Source organism: Schistocerca serialis, chromosome 3 (genome assembly GCF_023864345.2).
Source record: "Schistocerca serialis cubense isolate TAMUIC-IGC-003099 chromosome 3, iqSchSeri2.2, whole genome shotgun sequence".
NCBI lineage: Eukaryota > Metazoa > Arthropoda > Insecta > Orthoptera > Acrididae > Schistocerca > Schistocerca serialis.
This window is the reverse complement of record NC_064640.1, coordinates 919,758,497-919,782,302: the sequence shown is the minus strand read 5'-3', so window position 1 is coordinate 919,782,302 and position 23,806 is coordinate 919,758,497. Positions and strand designations below refer to the sequence as shown.

At 41.1% G+C, this 23,806-nt stretch overlaps 1 long non-coding RNA gene across 1 annotated transcript in view; it reads left to right on the top strand.

Annotated features, from left to right (window-relative positions):
• Positions 1–969: 969 nt before the first annotated feature.
• Positions 970–23,806, top strand: part of LOC126471178 (uncharacterized) — a 55,809-nt gene continuing 32,972 nt past the window's right edge. Inside the window, exons 1-2 of the long non-coding RNA XR_007586303.1 lie at positions 970–1,046; positions 17,159–17,208. This is a non-coding gene — a long non-coding RNA (uncharacterized LOC126471178). The remainder of the gene's footprint in view (positions 1,047–17,158; positions 17,209–23,806) is intronic.

The window sequence follows — 23,806 nt, the reverse complement described above, 5'->3', positions numbered from 1 at the left end:
TTTTGTTTAACCTGTACATTAATGACTTCCCAGCGACACAAAACACGACGTTCACTGTCTACGTGGATGACACAGCCATCCTTGCGCAAGACTGGAAACCGTTGAACATCAATTCACGAATACAGACAGCACTCAGAACAGCTGAGCCTTGGTTGGAGTGATGGCGTATTAAAGTAAACGTCGACAAGTGTGAAGCAGTTCTGTTCACACGCAGACCAAAACTACTGCACAAACACCAACACTGTAGACCAATAACACTACATACATGCCCAACACGTTTCCAAGAGAAAGTCAGGTACCTTGGTGTCTGACTGGACCGGAATACGTTGCCAACCGAGCGCACACGAGGCTCAAACAGCTCTACCCAATGCTCAACAGGGAAAGCACACTAAATAGGAGGGTGTCGAGGTCCATATACACGACACTGATTAGACCTCTGATGACGTATGCAGCTCCCGTCTGGGGATATGCAGCTCCTACGCAACTGTGCTGCCTGCAGATCATACAGAACAAGGTGCTACGAATCATTAGCAACGCTCCACGCTACACACGCACCATGGATCTTCACCATGAATACCGCCTTGATACCCTCAAGGAAGTATTCAAAAAACACGCCACACGACTATACAGGAACTCGAGACACTCGAACAATCCTTTCATCCTCACTCTGGGAAACTACGATCACAACCACAGGTGGAAGCACAAGCGGCCAAAGACACTGCTAGCTAGGGCATAGCCACCTATGGGAAACTAACATACGCAAACAACGACAAACGTCGGTAAGCCCCTGCATATCAGCAACACTGACTGGCAACTACCAGCTGCTATTAAAGCCAACCAACAGGCCACAGCAGGGACACCGACGAGCTCGCCCACAGACGCACAAACAATCTGCCAACATTCCCTCACACTGTGCCTCGGGTATATAACCTATCGGACACAAGATCGATAACAAATCTAACTGTTGCAGGTTGCTGACGCTGAGCGAGGACTCTGTTCCAGCACCCAGCGCCAGCCGCTGAGCAGCTCAAACGCACAACGTCAAGGTATCGACATGCATGATACCCACTACTAACAAAGCCTATCCTTGCACAACCTATCGCCGGCAGCAAGACAACCGCTACTGCTCTTACCACCCGACCTAACTTTCGCAGAGGTTTTTTTCCCTTGGCTCTTGCCTTGACACTTTTTTTCCTCTGCCCTTCAAGCCACTACCCTTCGTCAGATTTTGACCAATCTATCTCCAGATGAGCACGTATTAATGGTTAATCCTAACCAGACGTACGCAAACATCGCAGTACCCACATCCTGCGACACCTCACTTTAGTGAATACTAACCCTTATGCAGAGATGGCAGTAGACCTTTTGTGTTGGCCATCATGCCGGTGTAGGTGTGGAGGGGCTCCACCTCTATTTTAAAAGGTGCATCCGCTCTGCCATTTTTGTCTTGCTTGACCTCGAAAAGGCCTACGACCGTGTCGGGCATCCCGGTCTCCTGTTTAAATGCCAAACCTACACCCTTCCTATTAATTACATCCGTCTGGTGGCCTCCTTCCTCTCCCACCGCCCCTCCTATGTTACCATCCATAATGCCAATTCCCACATCTTCTACCCCTCTGGAGGTGTGCCTCAGGGCTCTGTCCTCTCCCCTCTCCTCTACCTCCTGTACACGGCAGATATGCCCCAAACCCCCCCTACAGTACACCTCTTGCAATATGCTGATGACACCGCATTCCTCGCCCTTGCTCCTACCCTCCAACGGTCCCAACGCCTTCTTCAAAATCACCTTGACCTTTTTGCTGCATGGTATAACCAGTGGCTCCTGAAACTCAATCCTTTCAAGACCCAGGCAATCATCGTAGGTCGTACCACTCGCTCCTTCCGGCTCCTGGATTTTTCCCTTACTGTCTGCGCCCGTCCTGTCCGCCTCACCCCCACCCTCACCTACCTTGGCCTCACCATTGACCGTCACCTCACCTGGATCCCTCATCTCCGCTCCATCCAATCCAAAGCCCACAACTGCCTCTGACTCCTCAAACTCCTCTCTGGCTGGACATGGGGGTTGCACCCCTCTACCATCCTCCACACCTACAAATCCTTAATCCATCCCATCCTCTGTTATGCCAGTCCTGCCTGGATATCTGCCCCCCCCCCCAAATTCTATAAGTCCCTCCAGATCCTTGAGCGTCATGCACTCCGCCTCGCCGTCCGTATACACCTCCCGTCCCCCACGCGGATCCTCTATGATCTCATTCCTTTCCCCCATCTTCTCCTATTCCTCGAACATATCCACATCCTCTACACCTCCCACCGCCTAGAACCCCCTCACCCCCTGGTTGCTCCTCTCCTCTCCCATCCCCGCCCCCTGCCATGTCTTCACTGTTGTGTCCCCCCTACCCTCCATCTCTACACCCTACATCTCCTTTCCCAAGGTGGCTTCCATCAATTCCCCCTCCCGGATGATGCCCTCTCTCCCTCCATTTATCCCTCCTATCAAATCTGATCCTCACTCCCCCTCCTTTCCTCTGTCCTTTTCCCGGGCTCCCTCTCCCCCCCTTCCATCCTCTTTTTTCCCCACCTCCCCTCTCTTCGCCCTCTTCTCTTGCCCGAGTCCTTTTACATTTCCCTCCTCTGCCTCCTCTCATTCCCTCTCGCGTCTGCCCTTCTCCCCCTTTATTAGTCCTCTCCCTCCTTGGTTCCCCCCCCCCCCTTTTCGTTTTTTCCTCTCCTCCCTCCTTGTTTTTCCCCCTCCTCCAGGTCCCCCTCCCCCCCCCATCTGCCTTTGGCTCGGGAGTGCCATATTTGTGCCGCCATTTTCGTGCAGTGTTTTACAGTGTGTGTTTTTCCAGTGAGTGTTCCGTGTTGTGTCTTTTGGGAAGTGTAGCGAACAGCCATCATACTGTCGCTGGGTGTGATTTTTTATCTCTCGCGAACAGAAACCAGACTGTCGCCCTGTTTTTTAATTGTGTGTCTACTATGTTTCTTGTCTGATTCCTGTGTATTTTATCAACATTGCCAACCCCTTTTGCTTTCTGTTTTAACTTTCCACATTTTTACGCCATTTTACAGTTTAAGTCACCATTTTATCGCCTGTTTTTCCTTGTTTCTTTCTTCTTCCTTTTTTTTTAAAAAAAAGTCTGTAGGCTGTAGAGCAGGGTACTAAGCTGCTGCCAGCCCGCCCCCTTTGGGGGGAATTGAAAAAAAAAAAAAAAAAAAAAAAAAAAAAAAAAAAAAAAAAAAAAAAATCAGGTGCATCCGCTGGGAGCAGAGTTCCTGTGGCCTGTTGCACTACACGCCCTGAAGGAGTGGAGCAGGCCATGGAATCTCTGCACCCAACACAACCACTGCGACAGCAACACAGGCGCCTCAGCCAACATGCAACACTACAACCACATCGGCACCAATACCAGTCCCCAAAAACAACACAATAGAGGTAGGCTAAACGGTTATTCTGGAGTAACCCTTATCACAGTTCCAGTTATTACTTTTAACGGTTATTAATAACTGTCAAAAGTTATTTTTCGCTAGCGAATCCCGAATACTCCAACAGTTAAATAACGACGTAGTTGGAATCCATCAGTTTAGTTAATAGTTATCAGTAGTGTGAAATGGCAGGAATCTCGTATGAATCATTTCATAACCTTAGCTAATTAACTCTGGGTGTATTTTAGTTGATGTTAGAACGATTATTAGTGTTTCATATTACATGTATGTAGGTTATCGGTCGCTATTAGAAATATTATCCTCGCAGCTGCAACAGAAAGTACGTGGAACTTTGCCACAGCACTGTTTAAGTAAAATGTTAACAATGAGCATTTTTAAGTTTGAAGAAATATGTAAACTGAATACTTTAGGTTAAATTCAAAGCTTAATTTCTTGTGTTGTTTACTTAATAGAATAAGTGTGCTGCCTTGTAATGCAACACAAAAATATACGTAATGTGAAAGATTCGTTTACTCCTCTACAAGATAGTCATATGGTTGAAAGTGTGAGTACGCTAGTTGGAAAACTGCTCGATTCCTCCAGCTGCAGCATGTGTATAACATAGGATGAATGGAAGCATCCGATTCCACCCGTCTGCTTTGACCTGTGACGTAAGGTTCTGTAATCCCATAACATATAAAGACATGGAGATCGAAAAGATTGACAGTGTTAAATTTCTGGGATTATAACTCAATAATAAATTCAGTTGGGAAGGGCTTACCACAGAATTGCTAAAGCTCCTAAACAAGTCTGTATTTGCAGTTAGAATGGTGTCAGATGTAGGAGACACAAATGTAAAAAAGTTTACATACTTTTATTCTGTTATGTCATAAGGGATCATATTCTGGTGTAACTCATCAACGGAGCAAAAGTTTTTAGCATGTAAAAGCGTGTAGGCCTAATAAAAATCGTTTATGGTATAAATTCAAGAACACCATGTAGAAACCTGTTCAAGGAACTTCATATTCTAACCACTGCTTTATAGTACATTTATTCCTCAATGAAATTTGTTGCAAGTATTTCCAACCAATAGCACAATATATAGTATCAATACTAGGAATAAGAACAGCATTCTATATACAGATCTAAAATCACTTACCTTGGACCAGAAAGGGGTTCAATATTCAGGAACACATATTTTCAATAAACTGCCAGCAACCATTAAAAACTTGGTTTCAGATAAAGCACGGTTTACTGAGAGTTTGAAAGACTTTTTGATAGGCAACTCCTACTCTATAGATGAATATCTTAACAGGGATTGTTAGACCAGCTTAAGTAAAAATTCTGCTACCAGCATATTTCAGTTTTGACAGCACTTGGTCACAACAGTCAAGATCAGGTATTCTGTGTGTGATAAATTTATTAATAGTGCATAACTATGTTTTGTTCTGGCAGTGTATTAATACTGTACATATTAGCAGCTCCAGTTTACTGCAATATATTCACATATTTTGACAATCTCGTGACAGATGATGATGGTGGTAAGTATTATATTCAAATGCTTTATATTATACTTTGACATGTTGCACATCCATGAGAATCATCTCATTTTTGGGTCCCTGGGACAAAAACAAGTTAATCTAATCTACAGTGAGGGTTTTGATTTTGTGGTGGGAGAATGACTAATGCATGTGTCCAAGCCTTCAGTTTGTTGTGTATCTCTCATGTTTGGCATTATTGTATACAGAATTCCAGTGCTGAATGATTGATTAACAACTCATAAGGCTTAATGTCTCAGATATCATTACAATACCTTTTCACTCTTTTTATACAATTCTTCTTTGCATATCCAGATTGTGAGAGTATGAATTAATGGTATTGTGTAGGTAATACAAATTTGCAGTAAGTTTTCAGAAATCTGATCTTGATTGTTGCAGTAAAGTGCTGTCAAAACTGAAATAATACTTTTTACTTAAGTTACTCTACCAGTCCCTGTTAAGATATCCATCTATAGGAAATACAAAATTTCCTTTCCTGGGGAATGCTTTACCTGTGGATTCCACATTTTGCTTTTTTTCTGTCTCACACGAGGCAATAATACGAATCCTTTCGAAACACATCATCTGTCAATGCCAGCTGCTTGCTTTGATCTTTTTGCAGTTTAATATCATGACAGTTAACTATCTGAATAGGTAAGACTAATTCATGAACAAGACAAGATGAGCACTCAAAATGAAGGGCTAAGTCTTGCATATAACAACCTCAATGTAGCAATGAGTGCACCTAACAGAGTTTTTCAGTGTTGCTTAACATAATAGAAAATGAACTGACTTGAGCTCTTTGAAAACAAAAAAGCATATTTTATTCATAAACGTTCATGTAGTATGCACATGTGCTAACAGGCCCAAATGTAAGTAAATCTATACTTTTATTTAAATACACTAACAAAGTATCTGACATGATTATTGTTGTAAGCTTATTGTATTCATGCCAAATATACCTCCGTGAAATGCTTCAATTGCAATACATCCTGTATGTTTGAAGTGTACACTGGACAATGTTCCTGCATAAAAGTGATATGCTCAAAACTATGTATAAAATGTTCGAAAGTCAATGGCCAAAAACCAATTAAATGAAAAAAAACCTATTTGCAATGGATGTGTACAAATTGAGAAAACTCATTTTTCTCTCGCTAATGCCACAAAGCTAAGTCTCACAAAATTACATAAGTTTCTTTGTATTCAAGTTGACCTGATACAGCACTGGCACTTTTTCATCATGATGCTACCAAGCATTAGTGATGGGGTATACTTGGAGAAGATACTCAACTATGTTCCATTTTTAGATCACCGCCAATACTCAAGGCATTTCAGTAAGTTTAAAATCCCTAGAAAGTATTAACATGTTGCATACACACTACTACACTTCATAGCTTTCCTTACTATGTATGAGACAGCAAGTGTTTGTGCTCACAGTAGTGCCACAAATTTTGATACATTTCTTTAGAAGGTAGGAGATGTGATACATGTATCACTTGAGATGAGTTTCCTATCCTGCCCCAAAATTAAAATATATTCTTACAAGATTACTGCACAGCTGTTTAATTTCTGTATGTTCTATGTAAGACACCTATGTTCATGAGACAGTAATATCACCTCAACAAAGACACATTACCATGCCACATGAGAGATTACCATATTTGTACATAAAATATATCCTAAAATGGCAGTAAGTGCTCATCTTTGAGCTCATGGGTTTTCAACAAATTACTTAAGAGTACAGGGAACAAAAGGAAGGAAGATAAGTTAAAAGAAAAATGGTAACCAACACAAATGTATGTACTTGTGAGATGATCAATTTTATTCTGACTTTTCCACAAAGATATGGAACACTTTAAACATATTACAGCATTATAAAGAGAATGAATAAATAGTTAACATGTCAGAGACTGAGCAGAACCTCAGATTGGAAATGGCAGGTACTCTGCCATGGCCTATTCAGTGGAACCAACAAAAGTATTTGCCTAAAGGAATTTAGAGAACCCACATAAAATGTAAATCAGGATGTTGAAACAGGCGAAGGATCCCAATGCATCTGAATGGAAATTCGGTGCCATAACCACTCTTCAATTTTCTCAGTGATTTAACATGTGACCACAAATACAAATGTATAAACTTTTTTATTTCATCCAAGAATATCTCAACATAATACAACAAACATCAATAATTCAAAATATGGGTATACACAGAATGTTTAAAGGATCTCTTTAAGGGTGGGACAGGTGGTCAGCCGTGGCCTTGATGAAGGAACCATCCTGGCATTTGCCTTAGCAATCCAGGAAAACCACAGAAAACCCGAATCAGGATGGCCAGACAGAGCGAACCCCATCCTCCCGAATATGAGGTCAGTGCTGTTAATAGCTACACTGCCTCATTCAGTTGTTACCTATTATACAATGTCCTGATTTACATCAAAATAGATCTTACAACTAGCAAAAATAATGATTAAATATATACACAATTACATATGCAATTACACTTTAACATTTTTCTTTATCACTTTACGCAAACAGACCACACAACACTTTGTTCACGGAACTTCAATAAACTGCCAGAGGCTGCTTCAGCAGTTGCTGCATATTTGGGTAGTTATCTGAAACAGAAGAACAGGAAACAAACAGCAGAAATATCATTGTCTAAAGACACTTTAGAAACAACATAAAAACTTGCAGCAACTACTTAGCTGACTCACATTAGTAGTAAACATATTCACTTAAGGCATGTCTAGCAATTAATTTAATATGTTCTTCAAACTTCTATATGTATGCTGATAACACTACACTGTAGAGTGTGACCACAATGAAAGTAACAATGTAAGGGATATCTTCTACACAAATTCTGGGATGTTAACATCTGAATAGCTGTTCTCTGCAAAACACTGCATGTGAAGCAAGATACTGAAACTTGTTTAAGACTTACTGAAATTTATCTTTTGATGCAGTTTTAGATTTGAAGTTAACATTTAAATACCTCCGATAATGACTGACTTTTTCAGTAAACAAAATGTCCATGAAAGCCTCTAATAATAATTCCATGTCCCACAAGGTAATTGTATTTTTTAAAGAGTGGAGCCCCTCCACACTGCCACAAACAAAAGTTCTACAGTCACCTCTGCATTGATTACGTTTTTAATCAATACAGGTTCATCAGGAGATAGCAAATGGATGAAAAATGTAACAAGAATTGAGATTTTAAGGGCAGAGGGCAAAACATGTCATGGCAAGCACCAAGGGCAAAAATCCTCCACAACTGTTGGACAGGTAGTAAGAGCAGTAGCGGATTTCTTGCTGTCTTCAACAGATCATGCAAGGGTAGATCACATTAGTTAGTGGGTACCATGCAGTTTGATACTAGTGTTATAACCACCTGCACATCAGTACAAATGCATGTTGGACCACCTCAGACTACAGCGGGGAAGGCCAGTTGCCTTCTGTACTCCAACCTTACTTACATTTAATGCCCGATTTAATAAAAATTTTACTCTTCCCTTTTTGGCACCCTTTCTAGAATACAAACTAGCAAAATTATGAGAATTTCTTGTGTTCCACCACAAAGATAGGAAAACTTCCGTGTTTTGCAAATGAAATTTAGTATTGAGCACAAGATGTTTCACCAATTCACTTTTGGCATTTTCAGTGGTATTACTTTTTGTCCTATTCAAGAAACCATTTCTTCCAGTAAATATTTCTCAGCAGGTAACCTATACTGCAAGTTTGCAAAGGCTGAAGTGTTGTTATCATTACAATAAAACAATTTCAGTTAACATCTGAGTAAAATAGCAGCATATGTTAATAATAATATACAGATTAGTGTTAACACACATGAAACTGATGTCAGTATCATTTTAAGAAACTTGAAATTCAAAATAATTGAATGTCAGAATGTATGCTACAGCTAACAATTTTTAAGTAAAGCAGGAAACAAAATGCTACTGTACTTACAAACTTTGAGGTGCCACATGCCTTGACACAGGCTACCAATTACCCACAAGTATTTTTGACATCTCATGCCTCACAGGTACTTAACTGGATTGCAATCTGATGATTGCTGCTATCAACATGAAAGAGAATATAGCTGTATCCAGTGACCAAATTTCAAAGCTGATACTGAAATTAAGTTCTAAGTTACAAATTCCAGTATTTACATATACATCACTTGTAATCCATTCACGTGTCATAACATTAAACTCAGTGCAAATGTACCTCCATTTTAAGTGAAAGGTCAAGTTTGCCATTGTATGCAAAACACTATTACCTTATACTTCAAGTTTGCCTCTATAGGACTGTGTAACATTTGCTGCTGCTAGCAGACTATCAGAGCCATAACTGGAACAAAGAGCTCAGAGTTACCACCTGCCAATATAAACAAACTTCAATTTTAAACTGAAGGTGAAATATGTCATATGTATCCAAACCACTACCACATTATTTTTCAAGCTTCTCGCATTATGGCTGTGTGACGTCTGCTGCTGCTGCTGACTTCTGGAGCTGTAACAGGAACAAAGAGCTTTGAGTTACCATTTGCCAGTATACTCTTAAGGACTGTAACTGTACCTTCATTTTAAGAGAAAGGTGAAATTTGCCAAATGTCAAACCACTAGTATCTTATTGTTCAAGTTTCCCATTTTATAACTGTGTGACATCTGCTGCTGGTGACTGACTTCTGGAGCTGTAACAGGAACAAAGAGTTCCGAGTTACCATTTACCAGTATACTCTTAAGGACTATAACCGTACCTACATTTTAAGTGAAAGGCGAAATTTGCCAAATGTGTATCCAAACCACTAGTACCTTATTCTTCAAGTTTCCCATTTTATAACTGTGTGACATCTGCTGCTGGTGACTGACTTCTGGAGCTATAACTGGAACAAAGTGTTCTGACTTACTGACTGACAATATACATTAAACACTTCAACACAAAACCACTAGTACTCTTTTAATGTAGCATAACAAATATATGCTATGCCCTACAGTTATATCTCCATTTTAAGTGGGAGATCGAATCTGCCAAAAATGTACCTAAACTAGAATTATCTTACTGTAATAATATCCCAAGTATTAAACGGAGACTCATCTGCTGGTGTTGGTGTGCCTCACGAATCCACTACTGAAACAAACATCTAAGATAAGAAAAGCATATTTTGGGGTATAAATCACCAGTAATCTCTCATTAAATACAATAAATAACAAGTACCCTGTAACAGGAAATTCAGGAGTTAGTACTGTTCATATTTAGAAATATAAGTTTTTCAACTTTAGACGCCTTCAGCCGTGTTCGCCTTTCATTTATAATGATACCAGTTTTAGAAAATATTCTTTTGCATGGCACAGAAGTGCCCACTATGTTGAATTTTTCCCTCACCACTTTAGAAATATTTGGGAAAATATATTGATTTCCACGCCACCATGCCAGTGGATTCTCACATCTACTAACAACTGGGCTGTCCATGTACCTTTGTACTTCCACAATAGCAACTGACTGAGGAGTGCCCTGGGGCTGTGTTGATTTTACACTTGCATCATAGCCACCCCATACTGACAAGGGATCAGTGGTGGTTGAAGTTGACACAGTTTCATGGCTCTGGCCTGTGTTTGTCAGTCTTCTGTCACCCATTTTTGTGCTACTAGTTCAATAAGCTGCTTCTTTGCATTATCTGCTGCAACTCGGCTTTCAAACACAAGAGATTTCAAGCGTGGATCTAGTAGAGTGGCTACTGCTATAGACTTGCTCATCTCTACATTGTGGAAATGGTCCTTCAGGCCTTTTGTTAATTCTTCAATGACAGTCCTTGTCACACTGTTAAATGGCCTCTTCAAAAGTTCTGCACACGCTGATAATAATCCCCTTGTCAGAACAATAACCTGAAAATTGGAATAAGTTCTTCAATATAACACAAACAGTACAATATCTCAGAAATGATTATGCCATAATACCACAGCTAACATTGTAGCAAGAAAAAAGCTGCTTAACTTACTTGGCTGCCAGTAGGATATGACTCAGCACTAAGCTGTGTTGAAACCTGTGCAAATGGCTTCAACACAGAGCAGAGTTCTGAGCAGATGTTCCATTCCTCGTCTGTCAGTTGTTTAAAATCAACAGTGAATAGTACAAGCGAAGTCTTTACTGCATCTTTAATTTCAACTATTCACTCTAACATACACAGAGTAGAGTTCCACCTTGTTGGCACCTCCTGCACCAGTTTTTTAACATGACCTGCCCCATTATTTTGTTGGTATGTCAGCAGTCTTTCTGTTGCCTTGCAGCTTCTCTTGAAGAATGCCACAATAGTTTTGACTTTCTGCTGAATTGACACAAAAATGTTTTAGTGCATTGTGCACAATAAGATTCAGTATATGTGCATAGCACCCAAAGTGTTTCCACTGTAAAATGGATACTGCATTTTTAATATTTGGTGCATTATCTGTCACAACCAGCAAAACTTTGTCTGTCGGCCTGAAGTTATCTGTCGTGCCTATTAGAGATGCCGACAGATTCGAAGCAGTATGTGCACCAGAGAATTGGGAACATCCTAACAACACAGATTGCAAGGTGAAATCTTCAGACACAAAATGCCCTGTCACCGCCATGTAATCTTCATTTGCTGCTGATGTCCAGCAATCTGTGGTCAAACAAACTGTCTTCACAGCTGACAGTTTGTCTACCACTTTCTCCTTTGCTGCTGTGTATGCTGCTTGCAGCATTACATCTGAAATATGCTTCCTGCTTGGTAACTCATAACGAGGATTAAGGGCCCACACGAAACTGCGAATCTTCAATGACTGAAAATGGTTGGATGTCTTTAGTGAACAGCTGAAGAAGTTGCCCATCTATCTTCTTTTTCTGATTCACTCTGATCCTTTTGGAGAGGTACGATGTCATAGAACTTTGAACACCTTGCTGCATTGAGGGGGCTGGAGCAGCTTGCTCCTCTTCCACACTACTGGTGCCAAGGATCACCTCTACAGGAAGGGTTTCACCTACAGAAAAATAGGTTTCATATCAGCATAAGCACAATAGAAATGATGCCATATTATTTTTGGTGATATATATTACAATTTTTGCGTACAGTATTCTACATGGTACATGCAGCTTGAAAATTTACTTCATACAAGTTGACAATTGACTCAGTTTTAGTAATGACTATAGCTTCAAGTTCCTTCTTTAATCCTAACAACACCAACACATTTTCAATAATGTGTATTGGGGGGAAGGGAGGGTACTGTATTTCCACCCTAAAAAAATATCTTAATTGTTGTTGACATATTATCATATTTTAAACAAATACTGATGCATAAGTAGGGTCCTGAACTTTAAAATATTCAATATGACTGTCACTGTGGAAAGTCACATGTACTATTAACATGTCAAATTTTTGGGTTAAGTTTAACAACAAAATTTAAAACATTTATGGAATTCAGTTGAAGACTCCATTAAAAACAATTATCCTTCTCAAAATTTTAAAATATGAAACAGTATCTAATTCCCCCCCCCCCCCCCCCTCCCCAGGGCATCGTCAGGGTTAAAGACAAATGATACACAGGAATGAGCACTGATACAATCTGCTATCCGATTAGTTACTAATAATTGCGAGAAGACAGTTACAGATGCTTCCAGATACACATATTATACATACGTATTGTAGTTAGTGCACTCAAATATTAAATAGTCTCACAGACGACATATATCACACAGTGGCATTTTATTAGCACTATTGTTATTACACCTGCAACAATAACTTCGAATTAAATAATTAAGTATTCCGGCACCATATGCAACATAATTTAATGTTTGAAAATGTCAAGGCAAACAGGTGCGGTGGTATCGACAGCTTAAGTAGTCATGACAAATGAAAACTTGCGTGTAACAATGCACAAAGCACCACACTGTATAGCATGCTCTTATTTTTAAAAAAATTAATAAAATAAAAAGAAATGATTATACATGCACTGAAATAACCGTAATTGCAATAAGTATATTTTTTTCATTACTCACCCAAATCTAGCTCCGAAGGTCTTTGTGAAGAGAAATTCACAATTAAATGCGATTTCTGAAGATGTTCTTTTTAAATTCGACGTCGTCGATTTGTACAATAATTTCTTACTGCACAAAGTACATTTCGCAAACTCTTCATCAAGAGTTTCGAAATATGACCACATTTCGTTAGACACACAATTATTCCGTTACCAACTTCCAGGTTATCTGTGGTGGTAGCCCGATAACTGCCAGAGAACTAGAACTGCTAGCCAATAACGATAACTGCCAGAGGAGAATACCGATCTCTGACAGTTATTCCCATAGTCGCTCGAATTCCTTAGTAACTCTCCTTGTACTACCCGTCCAAGCTAAATTAACACGTAAGGCGGTGGCTCAAGGGATCGGCTGTACTTGTTAATGTCTGTACTGCAGCTTCTATCAGCCACGGCTCGGACATTAACTTTATTTAATTGTTTATGCTAAAAGTAACGAAGGCCCACGAAATAGTACACAGTTCTTATCAACAGATGGCGCGCAGTCTCACAGTTATTCCCATGGTCTATAGAAAGCCTTCCAAATGTGCAGCACGATCTTCAGTCAACAGATGGCGCGAGGCACTGTTGACACTAAACAGTTATTGAAATAACTGCCAGAATCAGAGGAACGGTTATCGCAGTAACCGTTACTTCTCAGTAACAGGTTATTTCTATCAGTTACGTTATTTTTTGCCACCTCTACAACACAACCCCACCCCCTGAAGCCACTGCCTGCGAACCCACACAGGAAGACACATCTACACAAGGACCCCCAGAACCAAAAACCCAGAGAAGGTTTAGGCGACCAAGAGGTAACAGGAGTGGGAACACACGTGCACCACAACAAAACACTGACACACAGTCAGCAAGCCAGTGATACCAGCACACACACTACTCCACCCCTCACCACATATGAAACACAGCCGGCCGGAGTGGCCGAGCGGTTAAAGGCGCTACAGTCTGGAACCGCACGACCGCTACGATCGCAGGTTCGAATCCTGCCTCGGGCATGGATGTGTGTGATGTCCTTAGGTTAGTCAGGTTTAAGTAGTTCTAAGTTCTAGGGGACTTATGACCACAGCAGTTGAGTCCCATAGTGCTCAGAGCCATTTGAACCATTTTATGAAACACAGGCACCTCGAAATGTTCCTCATAACAACAACACAAGCGCCAGCCCACACATAACACCAACACCCACACCAGTGGCTGCCAACACCACAACCAAGCCACAGGCCGACACACACAACACTTGAGGGTTTATTGGCAACAATATTCCCCCATCACACGACCGCTCAGATCCTTAATAAGCTCGCGGCGGCCGTCACCACACTTGTCACACGGCTCATAACTGCTCAACCTGGGCAGTACTGGGCCACCATACAAACAGCGCTCACCACACTGTTTACACCCACACATGGATAACACACCACACGCGGCCCCCATTGCAAACAACCAGACACTGACACGGATCCTGTTCTGGAACGCAGAAGGGATCAACAACAAAAGGGCGGAATTTGCCGCTCTCATGGAGCATAAGGGTATCCTTATTGCACTACTGAGCAAAACTAAGCTCAAGCCACGCAACCAACTAAACTTCACCGGCTACTGCGTCTATCGTACCGACCGACCGGACAGCTCCGGTCATGGCGGAACAGCCATCATCATACACAAAGACAGAGAACACACAACCATAGTGCTCCCTGAACTTGAAAAACTAGAGGCAACCGCTGTCAGGGTCATGTTCAACGGAGCCTACACTACACTGGTGTCAGTATACAACAGCCTTAAAAACATCAAAACACGCGACATCAGGACAATACTCAACATATCACCGCGCATAATCGTCGCTGGAGATCTTAACGCAAAACACCCGGACATAACGACACTCAACGTTGCCGTTGAAAACGATCTGCCCTCAAATCACCAACCCATTATACTGTACATTGAAGAAACACTGCAGCGCATGGAACAACGCAGGATGTTAGACTACAGGTGTGCGAATAGGACCCAGTTCAAGGAAACACTTGACAGTCGCATCCCACCCTCCCACGCGATCAACGAGACAGCCAAAATTGATGAGGCAGTTGAAACCCTCACTGGCGCCGTCCAAGACGCAATAACCAACACCATACCGATCTGCACACCACAACAACACAGTGCTGCCCTGCCCCAGAAGATCCTGGGCCTAATCTCAATGAGGAACCGCCTCAGGAGACATTGGCAGCGTACCAGGCGCCAGCACTTCAAACAGCACATGAACAGGCTCCAGGGTATAATCCAGGAAAAAATACAAACATTTAAGACACAACAATGGGACCAGAAACTCGAAGGGCTGGACACCATGTTACATGGCGTGTGGCAGCTGGCCCGATACTTCACCAGGGAGAAACTGTACACCCCCATGTTACAAGGGCCCGACGGACCAGCATATTCTGTGGAAGAAAAAGCGGAACTGATGGCTCTCAACACTCGCAGCATCATTCACACCAAACCTGGATCCCTCAGACCCAGCGTTCACACTTGCTACAGACCAGGAGGTCACACGCATCTTGGCCCAACCAGCGCGCAACATCATCCGACAAGCTAGTACAGCTGAAATCAAATGGGCCATCATGCATACCACTGCTAGGAAGGCCCCTGGTCACGATGGCATTCAAAACCGTGTCCTCCAGGAGTTCATGGACAAAGCTGTAGACTACCTAACACACATCACGAATGCCATGCTCGAGCACCAACACTTCCCCGCCTTTTGGAAGACGGCCAAGGTCCTGATGTTCAGGAAGCCGGGGAAAAACCACTCCCTCCCACAAAATTACCGACCCATCAGTCTGCTGAGTGCGCTCAGCAAGATCGTTGAGAAGGTAATATTAAAACGACTCACCAGGCACTGTATCACAAAAGACACCCTGAGACTGGAGCAATTTGGTTTTAGGAATCACCACTCAACAACACAACAACTCCTCCATGTCGTTGAATACATAACACACGGATACAACACAAACAAAGCGACTGGGGCGGTGTTCCTGGACATTGAAAAGGCTTTCAATCATCTATGGCACAACGGCCTAATACACAAACTTAGTGACGCAGGATTCCCCGACAGGCTCGTACGTCTCAGACACTCGTATCTCACTGACAGGAGTTTCAACACCGACGTGGAGGGCAAACAATCGACACGACTTGGTATCCAGGCAGGAGTACCCCGAGGAAGCATCCTAGGGCCCTTACTGTTTAACCTCTACATTAACGACCTCCCAGCTACACACAACACGACGGTGGAAATCTACGCGAATGACACCGCCATCCTTGCGCAAGATTGGAAGCCGTCTAACATTAATTCACGACTACAGACTGCACTCAGATGGCGGAGCCTTGGCTGGTGAAATAGCGTGTTAGAGTAAACGTCGACAAGTGCGAAGCCATTCTGTTCACTAGAAGACTGAAGCAACTGCGCAAACATCAGCACTGCAACCCAGTGATACTATACACACGCCCAATACGTTTCTGTGAGAAGGTCAAATACCTTGTTGTCTGGCTGGACAGGAAACTACTCTGGGGGCACCACATTCAACACGTGACCAACAAAGCTAACGTGAGGCTCAAACAACTCTACCCTATGCTTAACAGGTGTAGCCCACTGAACAGGAGGGTGTCTAGGTCCATGTACATGACACTTATTCGACCCCTGATGACATACGCAGCCCCTGTCTGGGGATACGCTGCACCAACTCACCTATGCCGTCTGCAGCTCATACAGAACAAAGTACTCAAAATCATAAGCAACGCTCTGCGCTACACATGCATCGTGGACCTTCACCGGGAATACCGGCTAGATACTATCTTGTAGGTATTCCGAAACCTCTCCACACGACTGTACAATAACACGAGACACTCGTGCAACCCGTTTATCCTTTCTCTGGGTAACTACGACCACAACCATAGATGGAAGCATAACAGACCAAAGACGCTAACACGACAGTACTGGTGAGCCCCTGCAACACAGCTACTGCTGGTAACTCCAGATGTTTGACCAACCGAAAAACAGGCAACTGCAGGGGAACCATACTGTGCACAGCACGCAAACCAACCACACACACCCCCTACACCATCTGTGAGCCAATCTATGACCGATCGCCCACTAATGTACAACGACCTTGAACTGTTGCAGGGACGCAGCAACTGCAGGAAACCCTGCAACGAGCTCCAGCAACGACAAAGGTAACGATGCACGATACCTCGAACTAACACAACCACACCTTGCATGCACTGTCGCAGATAGCAAGCCGCTACTGCCCTTACTACCCGTCCTACTGTTGCAGAGGTTTTTTTCCCTTGGCGCCTTCCTTGGCACTGTTTTTCCTCTGCCCTTACAACCACTACCCTTCGATCGCTTTCGTCCACTTTCTATCTCCTGATCGACCATGTTAATGAGTAATCTTACCCAGACGCACGGATAACATCACAGCCCGCATCCTGTGACTCCTGATTCAAAAACTAACATGTTATACGGTGGTGACAGTAGAACTTTTGGCTTGGTCACCACATTGGTGTGGGCGTGGACGGGCCCCATCCTTTATGACGAAGCTGAAAGAGATAATTTACAATAGATGTGAGCCTGTTAACTTGTTCATAATTTAAACATTGTTAAATGCAAGGTTGTGGTGAAAACCTCTTTAACTCCATCTTCAGTTGCTGTGAGAGTGAGTTCCGTATTTCTGCAGTTGCTGTTGCTGGTCCCAAGCCCAGAGAAAGGAGGAGGGTTGGCAACTCACAGAAGCCGTAAAAGAACTGACATAAAATAGTTTGAGGCATCCTCATCCTGTGAAGGTTAATATCGAAGCAATAGTAATATCTTTATATTCCATGTTTTCAACTTATTTGTGTGATGCAAAACAGAGTGTACCGAGCAGTAGGACGTTGGAGCTTCCCGAAATGCAGACGCTTTTGGATGTAGCCGTTTCTCTTGAAATAGCACATCTCATGGTTAACGCTATTCTTATAACAGTAAAACGTAAAAGTTTACTAGTGCACAACCTGCACCCCTCCGCGCTTCTGACAGTTCCTGCTTTTATATATCAGTGTAACAGCATAAAGAGACTTATGTGTCAGAACGAAAGGATAGCGTGCTCAGCTTCCAAGTCAAGACAAAGTTGTGGCAGAAGTGGACATGTTCGATGCAGAGAGAAATTTTCATCTCATCAAAACGGTCGATAGAAATTATAAATCAAAATCCTTTCTGGGGAGTTAAATTTCTAATAATGGAATAATATTTTCGCGTAGTGTTTACACTCATAAATTGCAACAAAGTCCAGTATGAGCTCATCATTAGAATAAGATTTATAACCCCTTTGCAATGTTTGGAGGTGTTTCAGTTACACTTTCAGACGCGTTACAGAAAGAATTCAAAGTATCATTATTAGTAAATCAGGCGAAAAGAACAGTGATCCCTAAGACTGGCTGTGTCTGAAGATAAGTTTGTTTTCAAGTTTACAAGTGAACTTATTGTTGATTTCCTAATGTTGTGACCAACCTTCCCTCGTAGTTGCCCTCCATTAGCAGAAAAATTCACACTGTTTACACTGAAAGTGACGTGCCACGTTAACAGTAGAAAGATAAAATAATAGTGATTTTCCAAATATGATTAGATTAGATGTACTTTTCCTTCCAATCGAACCATAGTGAGGAGATACAACAGAATGTCAACAACAAAAAAAAATATATTATGCTGATGTTCCCACCATACCAGAGTGGAATGATCATCATCATGCATGTGGAGTGAATCTAAACTTTCTAAACATATTTTCATTTATGAGTTAATAAACAATTAATAGAAGAATCATTTTACAACACTTACTTACAATGATTACATTACTGCACTGCATTTATACGGAAATCAGATTGCACTAATATTCACGTTATTATATGCTATTAGTAATAAATCCTTTTTGCTCCTATTAAACTGAACTTTAGGGGTAGTTAAACTTTTTATGGCTTGTGGAAAGTTATTGAAAATGTGTGTTTTTGAATAGTGGACACCTTTTTGGACAAAAGTAGGTTATTGTGAAGATTATTCTTATTCCTAGTATTGATTCCAAGAAATGAACTGTTGGTTTGAATAAGACATATTTTTAATGACATATTTCATCAAAGAATAAATATATTAGGAAGCAATAGTTAATGCCCCTGATTCCCTAAACTGGCCTCTGCAGGATGTTCTTGAATTGACACTACACATAATTCTTATTTGACGTTTTTGTATCCAGAAAACTTTAGCTTGGCTTAATGAGTTACCCCAAAAGAAAATCCCACGAAAGTAAGCATCATACGTTTATATCCCCTATGTCACAACGTTCACATTGCAAAGAGAGATTAGTTTAGGTGTTTCAGCAGCCCTGTGGTTTGCGCCTCCGTTTCAATTTATTGTCAAGCTGTAATCCCAAGAATTTAACACTGTCCACTTCTTTTATCTGCTTGTCATATTTTGTGCATATACTGGTAAGAAACCTCTTACAAGTTCTGAATTGTATGTAGTGTGTTTTTTCAAAGTTTAGTGACAAACACTTGTCTAGGAAGCATAATGTTCATGAAAACTTCATTAGCCTTTTATTGCAATATTTGTATCAAACAGCTTGGCATCTGGTAATGTTTCTGATGAAAGATTCCCACTCAGCTGCCTCACTGCCCCCACTATCAACAGCACCATTTGAGGAAGAATGTCTCATAGGCATAGATTGTAGACTGTTTAGAGTACTCACATTTTAGAAGTACTGTACATTAAAGTGTAGGTGCTCAAACCAACTGTTTGAATTCAAGTGGTCATTTGACCTGAAAGCCACTGTAAATAATTGAAAATATATTTCAGTTCACTTGTTCAGAACAATGACAATTCCACTTGTCTCTTGCTTTTGAAAACATGCCATACACCAGAGTATTCTGTCATGTACTTCCTGGTAATGATGTGGTTTTGTCTAGAAGTTGATGCTTTAAGGCTGATTACATGCAAGTATGCGTGATGTAGATGCATTAAGGTTGATAACATGAAAGTGAAGAGAGTGGGAACTAAGTCTACAGGTTTTTCAGTTAAAGAGTTGACAATATGAATATGGTAATACTTTTAGTTGTGTGTGTTGAAGAAAATAGCTTCCTTGCAAATGCACTATGGTACTGCAAAACAGTTCACTGCAGCTGCCAGGTAAATAAGCAAGCATAAAACTTTTTGCAGGGGCAATCAGCTTGTTGAACTGATGCAGAACTGAAGTTAAACATGTGAAACAATGATCTTATGTTTTTTGCTTCATTCTATTTCACTGTTGTCACAGAAGTTTCGAAGTAGCAGGCATACTGCTATTTGATACTGCCATGTCCTTTTGCCACAAGTGTCATACTAGAGCAGACTGCAACACTTATTCTATGTTACCTGCCCACAAAATTTAAATACTGGGTGGAGATGAGGCATTCATTTATTTTCATCTATACTAAAGCATTTACATGCAATAAATGGCACCATGAATAATTTTAATAACAACTTTTACATTGGGAATTGACAAAACGTGGTTTTGTGAATGACATAATTGACAAATTTATATGTGACAAGTGCAGTGTGTCTTTAATTTCTTATGTTCTTTGTTGCTTCCTGTTCTGGTTTGTTTGCTAATGTGTACACATGTGTCTTTTGTACCTGTGTACAGTAGTTTAAAGCTAATTCACTGTCATTAAGCTTTGAGAAGACCCACTACATGCAGTTCAGAACCTATAAGACATTTCCTTCCAGCATGAGTATAACATATGAAGACATGCAGACCGAAGAGGTTGACACTGTTAAACTTCTGGGATTACAGCTCGATAATAAATTCAGTTGGGAAGGAAATACCACAGAATTGCTTAAGTGCCTAAACAAGTCTGTATTTGCAATGAGAATGTTGTCAGATGTAGGATACATAAATATAAAGAAACATGCATACTTTGCTTATTTTCATTCTATTATGTCATATGGGATCATATTCTGGGGCAACTCATCAAACCAAATAAAAGTTTTTAGGGTGCAAAAGCATGTGATAAGAATCATTTTTGGTGTAAATTCAAGAACATCTTGTAGAAACCTGTTCAAGGAACTTTGTATTCTAACCATTGCTTATCAGTATATTTATTCCTTAATGAAATTTGTTGCAAGTAATACATCTCTGTTTCCAACCAGTAGCTTAATATATAGTATCAATACTAGGAATAAGAACAATCTACACAAAGACCTAAAATCACTTACCTTGGTCCAAAAAGGGGTCCAATATTCAGGAACACACATTTTCAATAAATTGCCAGAAACCATTAAAAACTTGGATTCAGATAGAGCATGGCTTACACAGAATTTGAAGACTTTTTGATAGGCAACCCCTTCTACTCCATAGATGAATATCTTAACAGAGACTGTTAACCAGCTTAAGTAAAAATATCTGTTAGATTTCAGTTCTGACAACACTTGGTCACAACAGTCAAGATTAGGTATTTTGTGTATGATAACTTTATTAATAGTGCATAACAGTGTTTCATTCTGACAGTGTATTAATTCTGTACACATTAGCTGTTCCACTTTACTGCATTGTATTAACCCATTTCAACTATCTCCTGACAAATGATCAGGGTAGAAAGTATTGTATTCAAATGTTTTATGTTATACTTTGACATGTTCCACACCCATGAGAATCATCTCATTTTTTAGGTCTATGAAACGAAAACTGAATCTAATCTAATCACACTGTTAGTGTACATATTATGTATGTAAGAGATAGTGTCCCTACATAATTGGTGACCCCAAAGACGAAACTGTGCCATCGTGGATAGGTTATCTGCCATGACTACCGCACATAACCTTCTGCACGCCATCAATGACACCATTTAGGACATTAAAAATGAGACCGAGGTTCTACAGTGCCCGCCTCCTCTGCTTCAGCTTCTGGATTCTATGTCACACACCAGTCCATCTTGGAACATCATGGTTTTAACTGCACTGGTTGTGCCATCAGACACAGCGATACAATCACAGAACACCACTTCACACGTAATTTCAACAGTGTCATAAGTCATCAAACCCAGTGTGAACATGCTCCTAGTCATTTCACCATAATGGTACCACTTGTGGGATCAACAGAAATATCTACTCTTCAGCTCTTGCAGTCCTTGCATATTGCACCTGCAAATTCAGGCCCCATTATCTACATCCAATCAACGAAAAATTTAGTTTGCAATAATGAAGAGCATTTTCAAGCAACAGCAAATCAGTAATAATTTTGAACAGTTTACCTTTGTGATGAGTAATCTTAATCAACATGCTACTTCAGTGGTGTTGGATATTATATTATGGCCCCTCCTCCCTCCCCGTCCCACCCTGCTTACAACGCTCTCAAGATGGTGCTGATTTCACGTTGCTTAAAACCAACGGGTCAAAGGCTCATGCAAATCCTATACCATGAGAGGCATGAAACATGATACCATGTGAATTCTGGAACCATTTGCACGGAATGAGTGATCCCAGTATCATGCTGGATGCTTCACTGTTACACATATGGCAACACCAATTGCTCCCTTCAAGTAAGGTTAACTTTAATTGCTCACAAATGGCAGCCATTATGAAAGTTGCTTATGGTGCACACACCTTGCCTGACTCATATGCCACAGTGGCTGCCATGATAAGTTCATTCACTCTCAAGACAACCAAATCATCCTGGACCAGTCTAACATGCTGCTGCTTTGCTGCAATTCCACCTCTGCCCAAAGGTCACAGAGTCTTCCTGAGGACCTGTAAACTCTCTGTGTCACTATCAAGAGACTGGATAAGTAGTTGGAAACATTTCAACTATGGACAGTGACAGCTGAGAGTGTGTTTGTCCCACCATACCTTCCCACCCCAGTCATGTAGCAATGAGACCACTCAAATGTTTGCTGGTTCCACGAATGTTTCAGTCACCTGGCTATGAAATGTAAGAAATCATGTTTCCCACCCTAACACTAAAACACAATCTGATTTAGTTGCAACACAGAAGGACGCCCACCTACAGTTTAAGAACAGTCAGCACCCTATGTCAAAAAGGCATCATAGGACTGCTCATTTTACTGACTGTAATGGCATGACTCCAATGCTGCCAACTACTAAATGACCACATGACACTGCAACACAAAGGCTGTTCATCACTGACCACCATTCAGACCTAGTGTTATTAATCAAATGATATGATTAGATTAGATAGATTAGATTAGTTTAGTTTTTTTGTTCCATAGATCCATGCTGAGGAGATCTTCGTGGATGTGGAACATGTCTCTCTCACTCTCTCTCTCTCTCTCTCTCTCTCTCTCTCTCTCTCTCTCTTTTTTAAAGCTGAAATAACAATATGAGTATATACAATACATCATTTTTTTAAGCTGAAATAACAATACTAATAGTATGAGTATATACAATACATCATTTGTTTCCATTAAAAAATGTGTCAATGGAGTAGGAGGAGTTGACCACTAGTAAGTCTTTCAGGCTCCTTTGAAACTGATCTTTATTTGTAACTAAAGTTTTTTATCCAGAATGAGATTTTCACTCTGCAGCGGAGTGTGCGCTGATATGAAACTTCCTGGCAGATTAAAACTGTGTGGCAGGCCGAGACTCGAACTCGGGACCTTTGCCTTTTGCGGGCAAGTGCTCTACCACTGAGCTACCCGAGCAAGACTCACGCTCTGTCCTCACAGCTTTACTTCTGTCAGTACCTCATCTCCTACCTTCCAAACTTTACAGAAGCTCTCCTGTGAACCTTGCAGAACTAGCACTCCTGAAAGAAAG